Source organism: Tamandua tetradactyla, chromosome 7 (assembly GCF_023851605.1).
Source record: "Tamandua tetradactyla isolate mTamTet1 chromosome 7, mTamTet1.pri, whole genome shotgun sequence".
In the NCBI taxonomy this organism is placed as follows: Eukaryota; Metazoa; Chordata; class Mammalia; order Pilosa; family Myrmecophagidae; genus Tamandua; species Tamandua tetradactyla.
Genome location: NC_135333.1, coordinates 106,323,040 through 106,331,133, shown reverse-complemented (window position 1 = coordinate 106,331,133; position 8,094 = coordinate 106,323,040). Strand labels below are relative to the sequence as shown.

At 40.7% G+C, this 8,094-nt stretch overlaps 1 long non-coding RNA gene across 1 annotated transcript; it reads right to left on the bottom strand.

Moving 5' to 3' along the window:
* Positions 1–201: 201 nt before the first annotated feature.
* On the bottom strand, positions 202–4,285 carry LOC143689917 (uncharacterized). Its single transcript, XR_013178970.1, has 3 exons — positions 4,125–4,285; positions 1,893–2,172; positions 202–355 (listed from the first exon to the last, which is right to left on the bottom strand). It is a non-coding gene; the product is annotated as an uncharacterized LOC143689917 (long non-coding RNA).
* Positions 4,286–8,094: the final 3,809 nt, after the last annotated feature.

Here is an 8,094-nt window from a genome sequence, read left to right as displayed (position 1 = left end):
CAGAAAGAAGGCGGCAAACAGTTACAAGCGAGTCCACTGTCTCATATGTAGTCAGAGTGGTGCCCAAAACACATCGCCGTCCCTGTGTACCTGTCTGCTGCTTTAGTCACCCCTGCTCCACCAATGGCTATGGCTCTGCTGTCCTCAGACCACTGACCATACCACTCACTCAAGGACTTTCCTCACTCTCTAGTTAGTTGGAAACACTTACTTTTTCTGACCAGCTCTTTCAGAGAAAGTTTGCCATGGTGGTGACCTGCCCTGGGTGATACATTTCTTCTGTTTTATCACCACCTCCTCTTTCCAAGAGCATAACATATCAACTTCTTCTGGCAGTCAGTGCCTGCTGTTGAGCCTGCACCATGATCAGAACATATCTTTACTTACAGAGAATTATTTCTCCAAGGCTTTGTAGTCTCATATATATTTGTTTGTTTTTTAGGTTCTCTATTTTACCATCAAAACTCTATGCATGCTGTTCCATGCTTCAAGACTGTTCTGTCTTGCAGCTGTGTAATAATCCATCATCCCTGTATTGTATGTGCATAGTTTGCCTTTTTTTAATTAAAGAAAAGCTACCATCCTCAAAAAAACAAAAAAACACAAACAAAAAACTCTATATATGCTAGCCCCATTTATGAGCTGAATTCTAATTCATTCCCTCTGTATCGCTGGACCAATGTAAATCAAGCGCTACAATTGGGTGTCTGTTCTGAACTTTCAGGAGGAGTCAAAGTTCTGGAAATTTCTAATTCAGTTAAGAAGTTAGTCTGCCCAGATTGTGCAGGGGTACCTCTAGAGGGCAGAACTTCCTGGTTTCATAAATCATGTTATCAGAGGCTTAGCTCTGACCTAGGAAAAACACTGCTATATCATCATTAGCTTCCCACCAAATTAGTGAGGATAGCACGAACGCATGTTTGATGGTTAATTCATTTTTGGCTCTAAAACATTCATTAAGATCTTGTGATGTTTTCACAGTTTAAAAATATGCCAAGCAATAAAAGAAGTCATCTCCATTTTTTAAAGCATAGGTAAAGGTAATTAAGCTTTAAAGTTTTAGAGTTTATGGAGAGAAATAATAATAATTTCACACGCACATCAATATCGTGCTTCATAGGCTTCAATTTTGTCTACATTGTTTCACTTGATCTTTTCAACCACTGAAAGGTTAGAACTTCAACTTTTGGAAGTTACCCAGAAAGCCCCTCCCTAAAGCTTCAGTGTAGCCACAGTTCGGCAGTACCTATGCCTCAGAAAAGAGCCACTAGGTCATTTGATATATGCATCATCCAGTCCCATTCAGCACAGCTGGAAACACAGCGGCAAGGTGCAGCTGTCCAGGTCCCTTGAGTTTGAATCACTAAAGAACAATGAGGAAAAGGCTCTTTTAAAGATTCTTCCTTCACCCCCCTCTTCCCCACTCTCTTTCTGTTCTCCTAAGCTGACTTCCCTTTTCCACCTAATAGGAAGAGCAATTCTACTCAATATTTCTAAACAATTCATTGCTTGTGAAAGATGAGGAACCTCACTTCTTCCCTGCATTTAAAGGCTTTCCCAAACACACAAATCAACTGCTGAAATCTTGGGGACGGATACTACCCCCACTGGGCTAAAAACTCAGCAGGAACTGCAGCTCTAATTTGAAATTAAATACATAACAGGAAAAAGAGAAACTCTGAATGTCTCTTTTCTTTAAAAAAAAAAAAGAGGTTTTTTGAATATAAAGTTAATACATATGCAGTGAGTTTACACTGAAAAATGCAAATGAATTTAAAGAAGAGAATAAAAGCATTCCAAGTCCTTTCACCCAGAAATAACCATTAATAATATTTGTTTGTTTACTTCTGGTTTCTTTTTGATACGTGATATACATATTTTAAAAAACATACCTTTATATATACTTTTTCATTTCACCATCTGAGAATCACACTGCATTTGCTATTTGGTTTCCTACTTTGTTTTTTTTATTAAAGTTGCTTACATCTTCCTACAAAAATAGGTTTTAAATGTTTTATGCATAATATCATAACTTTAGGAACCATTCCCCGGCAGTTTTGTTGTAATATTAGCATCAGGTGAATCCTCTTCCTGTATTGTTTAACTCCACGGACTCCTTCTGGACAGTTTACACTCTGAGAAATAAGTGCAGGAAGAGGAAAAGCCAGCCATCTGTGCAGGAAGGTAAAACCAGTGTAAATTAAATGGGCTGTGAAAAAACACCACTTACGCTCTTTAAATATGTACCACTTGAGAGAAATGCGCGCATGTGTACAGAACTAATCTCTGGACACATGGTTTTCAGGTGAATGTCCATTTCTGAGTGCTTTTTGTTCAAACCACAAAAGAAAATCTATTTTTCAAAAATAATTTTTCATAATAGCTCCAAAATGTCCCAAGTTATTATCATTATTATTTTTTTTTTTTACCAAACCGTAGGCACTATGAGGATGTTAAACTAAACATTCAACAAACCTCCATCACTGGCGACAGTGCCACTTTCCTCCCAGCTTTGCTCACCAGCTCAAAGTTATTGGGGATGTTTTATATTCATCCAGGATGGCTTACTCATACACTGCTGTCTCGTTCTCACTCATGGGTTTTGCTCCTCCCTTTCATTTCTATTTCTCTAAACACAGATCTCATTCTTGTCTTCACGGCAACATCAGTAGAGGAATAGCATGGTGGTCAAGAGTGTGGAATTAGAAGGCTGCTATGCATTCAAATCCTGCCTGCAGTACCTTCGGCAAGTAACTTACCCTCCCCATTCCTCGGTTTCTTCCCTGACAAATGGGGATGACAGTACCGACTCCCTGGGGTTGTTAGGAAGAGTAAATGTGTTGCTTTCAATAAAACAAGTTTAGAATAGTGCCCAGCATAAAATGAGCACTCGGTAAATGTTGCTATTGGTATTACTACTGGAAAAGCTTCCTAGATGTTTTCTCTGCTTTCAGTCTTTCAACCCACCCCTCTCTCTCTCTCTCTCTCTCTCTCTTTCTCTCCCTCACTCACACACACAGCAACAAGAATTAGAGCTACCTCTGAGCCAGTTGAGTGTTTCCTATGTGCCAACTCTGGTCTAAGTTCTTTACACTTTTTGCTTTTATTCCATACAACAATCGACACTAGATGCTCTCTACCATTTTACGGATACGAAAACTGAGGGTTGGAAAAGTACCAGTTCATCTTCTACAGTTTCTTTTAGAAATTGCAACACCCATTTTGGTCACATGATTTCTTTGTTCAGTAGTCCACAAAATCTTCTGTTAACTGCCCCCACACTGCCTCGGCTTCCCCACCATGGGTGTTTGCTTAGTGTCTAATTCTCATTTCTCCTCAGTGTCACGTTCCAAATCTATCTCCTGCTTTCTCAGCTCCAGTCCTGAGGTAACTTTCCATTCTGCTTATGCCCCTTTCTTTCTTCTTCACCATTTTTATCATAAAATAAAGGTTTAAAATCTCCACCTTTTCCTAGAAATATAATGAAGTACTCTATCCCCGCCCTCATACTTGGATTACACAACTATACACACCTTAAAAATAAGATAGAAAAATAAACATTGATGGCATATAGGCAAGGATAAAATTATCAGTGCAGACTGGTGGAAATTCGGAACAAAGCATAATTATTTTAAACCTTTTTTCAACCACTGGCAAGGTGGTCACCGTGGTCATGATGGTTTAGCACAGCGCTTCTCAGACTTCCCTGGGGGATCTGAGTAAAATGCAGATTCTGATTCAGCTCGGCTTGGGGTCCAAAAGTCTACATCTCTAATGCGCTCCCAGGCAATGCCGATGCTGCCTGCTCTCCTTGAGTAGCCAGGGTTGAATAGACATTCGCAAGGGAGGAACTAAAGAATAATTGAGGACAATAGAAAAAATTAACTCATAAAGAGGTAGAAAACAAATATTAGGTCACAGAACAGGAAGACTCACAGCTGTAAGGGATTTCAGGTATAAATTTGACTGGATACAGTTTTCCTCATTCTATTAACTTTAGAACCAACTCCGTACTCCCCTCTTGCACCCTCTACAACATAACATCTATTATTTGTCTCCCCTCCTAACACACTCTGGTCACTCCTGTGTTTCATGTCCATTCAGCACTTAAGAATAACATGTACCTTTCTTCAGAGGTCAGCAACTTTTACAGGTCCATGTGCTTAGAATTTGGGATGTCATAATGGTTTAAAGGGGAAGGAAGACAGTGAGATCAGGAGTCTGAACTAGGAGGATTCTGGTGAGTGGCCTGACAGCCTAGAGCAGCGTCTTCTCCAAACAACATCTGGAACACATGGTCTGATGATGGAATAGCCAAAGTGAGCTCAGAGCTCACATTTGAAATTTTGAAGTGCAGAATGTATTGTCACAGCACACGCACAGGGAATGACTAAGTAACTAGAAGTACTTAGGCCCAGGAAGAGAAGAAAAGACAAGTTAGGGAAGAATTGGCCTGGGGTGGGGGTCGGGGGGATGATGGTGGCTGCTACAGAGAGAAGGCATAAGAATCTGCTCTCCAGTACTTGAGTGTCTGTCTGTAGAGAGAGAAGAGGAGCTGAGCAGTGTTGGACAGACAAGGATAAGCAGGATAAAGTGAAAATGCAATAAATAACCCCAAGGAACCGGAAGACCACTTATTAGAGATATTGTGGCGGAAGTTCCGGCACCCCAGCCTGTAATGTGGTGTTTCTACGATGCTTTCTGTATCTACCTGGTCACTAGTTTATCGACACTTACTTTGCCACTGCCACAGTCAAGGCAAGCCCAGCTAATTCAGGGACCCTACCAAACCTCCTAAGGATTTAGAGCCCTCACCTAAACCTCTGCTCCTTCCTCTTTTTAATGAGACCCTGACTCCTTACTTTGTTTCTTAAAAGTGTGAAAGTTTCTTGTGCGAGACAAGATGAAGAGACTGACTGAATAGCTGGTGATAACATTTTCTGAATAAAAATAAGAACCCATGCTTTGACTCACACTCTAGTAGGGGAGCAGAAGAGCTGACATTGTGTCTCAGAAACCCAGCGCTTCGGGCCCCTCCAGAGCAGTAGCAGGGGTGGGTCCTAGCGCTCCTCCCCAGGCAGAACCCCACCAGGACATACAGTGCTAAGAAAGGGCAGGGCTGGAGGGGGCAGGCATTGCCTTACTTCCTTTTAGAAAAGAAAAGGCCCTCTGAACTTATCAGCAAGTACCTTAATTACCATTCCTATTTTAACATGGACTTGCTGCTGATGGTCACTGAAAGCGGGATCTGCACACAGCAGAGGCCCTGGGGTGGCAGAAGGAAGGAAAGGAGGCTGATAGAGCAGGTGAGGAGGGCACTGGAACAGCTGTACCACAGGCTGCTCATTCCTCCATCTTAACTTTTTCTTAGATTCTGTTACAGAAGTCTGCTCCTTTTCTCAGAGACAGAGCTAAGGTGCAAGGATTTTGGCAGGGGAATAATGCAATGCTGTTCCCCCAGGGAAGGAATGTAACGCCTGGTATTATTGGTAGCTGCTGTGTGTGCGTACACAGTGCTACATCCATGTGTATCTGAGAGCTTGATCTGGAGGCGCACGTGTCTTTGATAAATCAAGACAGCTCAGAGTAATGAAGATGATGATGATGATGATAGTGGTTTCTCCTATTTGGTCCCGTTCTAAGCTTTACATATATTAGCTCAATCTTCGCAGCAACACAATGAGTAAGAATTGTTGTAATCCCCATTTTTCAGACAAAGAAGTTTGAGGCACAAATTGATTAGGTTACTTGCCCAAGGTAATGTCTGGTTCACAGATTTGGTTTTTGTTTTGTTTCACTGTTGAATTCTTTTTTTTAGTAGAGAAGTTGTAGATTTACAGAAAAATCTTACATGAAATGCAGAGTTTCCATATACTACCCTATTATTAACACTATGCATTAGAGTGTACATTTGTTGCAACCAATGAAAGATATTATTTTAATTGTATTATGAACTACAGTGCATGGTTTACATTATGCAGTTTGTGTTATACAGTCCTATGTTTGTTAATTTTGCTCTAGTAACATATATACATCTTTAAAGTTCCCCTTTACCCACATTCAAAGATGTATTTCAGTACTGTTAATTACTTTCACAATGTTGTGCTCCCATCACCACCATCCATTACCAGAATTTTTCCATCACCCTAAAGAGTAACCCATAATCCATTTTCTTAGTCATCACGCCTTGCTGTCTCCTGATATTGGATATAAAACACAGTTAGTGTTCAAGTAAAAGAATACTAGTTCCTAATAATAGCTTAAAAATATGAAGCACTATTAAGTAGCAGACTCTATATAAGGTTGTATCTCTCGTTATCCACACAACAATCCTATGAGGTAGGTAATATAATTATCTCTTTTTTACAGATGGCGAAACTAAAGATTAATGAGGTTAAGTAACTTGCCCAAGCATGCATCTGCCACGTAGACAAGACTAGAGTTTTGGTATATCTAGTAGCAACAAACATGCTCATAGCCAGTGTGCTATTCTGAAAGAAAGGATGAGTGGCTTCTAACTCATTATTTCACGTTCTTCATTAATTCAACAAACAATTCAGCAAAGCCGCTCTCACCTCACATTTTTACTCCTCTTACATTCCATTCTTTTACTTTGCCTGCATTAGGAAAATGGGCTCTCTGTCCATTGCCAAAATATCCTGTTTTCATCCACAGAAACCACCCCAGGGCAAACCCTATGCTTTTAATATCTTCTAAATGCCAGCTTGACATGCATATAAGTAACTAAGGTAAACTAGCAGAGGACTTAACTGGGTAACTATTTCAGTTATTTTGCTACCCATATAGGAGCAAAATAGCAAAACCAACACCTTAATGATTAATGGGACAGACAAGTGCCGATCTATAAGTCTAAAACTATATTTTACTCATCTCTTTTTAATCCCAACAAAAAGCTTGTCTTGGAAGGCCCTCAATAAATATTCATTAAACCAATGAATGATAAAATTGAGTTATGCAAGAATGATAGGATGATTTCCAGTTGTTTTGCTGTGTTCTATTCTAGCCCTTATATTTATAAGGGATGGTAGAAAGAAACACAGGCATTGAGATCAGACAGTTCTGAGCTTGAATTCTGTCTCCACTATCATCTGTGAAAACGTGGTTAAGTTACGTCACCTCTCTGCCCTTCAAGTCCTACCTCTGCAAACTGAGGCTCGATCTATCTCATAGATTGTTGTGAAGGTGAAACAGGTAACACGCAAGCACATGACCAGGGATGGCACAATAGGTGATCAGCAATTCCCCTACCTTCCCCTCCCCTGTAACCCTCTGTGGGATAACCTCCATGTCCTCCCCATTCCCTCCTTTTTCTCTACTTGCTCTGTTCCCTCACTCCCCTCCCCCCAACCTGGCTTCATAAAAGTGAAAAGAATGAGCTCTTTTTCTTAATCTGGATATATCACTATCAATAACTGTTCCTTTTTCAAGAATGTATGGTATACCTTGATCCCTTGCAACTCCTCTTGATTTCTTTTTCTTTCGCTGCATCACTAAAGGAGGGAACAGAAAGTAAAGGAAATGAGATCCAAGTGTTTCCGTCTTAATTTCTCATGCCCGAAGGTCAGACAGATCAGAACAATGAGAACCCTAGAATCCCTTCTTTTATGTTTCTTATCTTTTTACAACATGAAGTACACTGGCTGTGTCTTTTTAAAAGTAATTCCCCCAAGAATTGTTTTCTACTTTTGCAAATATATATTGTGTATACATCCATGGTTTGGAAATGGTAAGGACTATTTTAAATGTGTTCTGTAGTGGGCACTGCCCACATTAGTTCCCCAGCTGCTAGAGTTGCTGCTGGCAGACAGCCCTCATTTGTCAACCCTCTTCTGGAGCATGCTTTGCTCAGAGTCACACCCTCTTCCCATGGCACCTGGCATCCAATGACTGGTTGAAATGAGGGTAAAAATAGCTGGCCCCTCACTCAATTTACTACAACTCTGAAGGGCCATCTCAGCCTCAGAGGTCCGCAGGTGTTGGCCGAGGCCATTCGCTGAGATTGCATCGCAGTTCAGCTTCTCCCTCTTCCTTAATCCTCATTCCTTTCCTTCCCTCCCTTAAGTGTGGATCCCA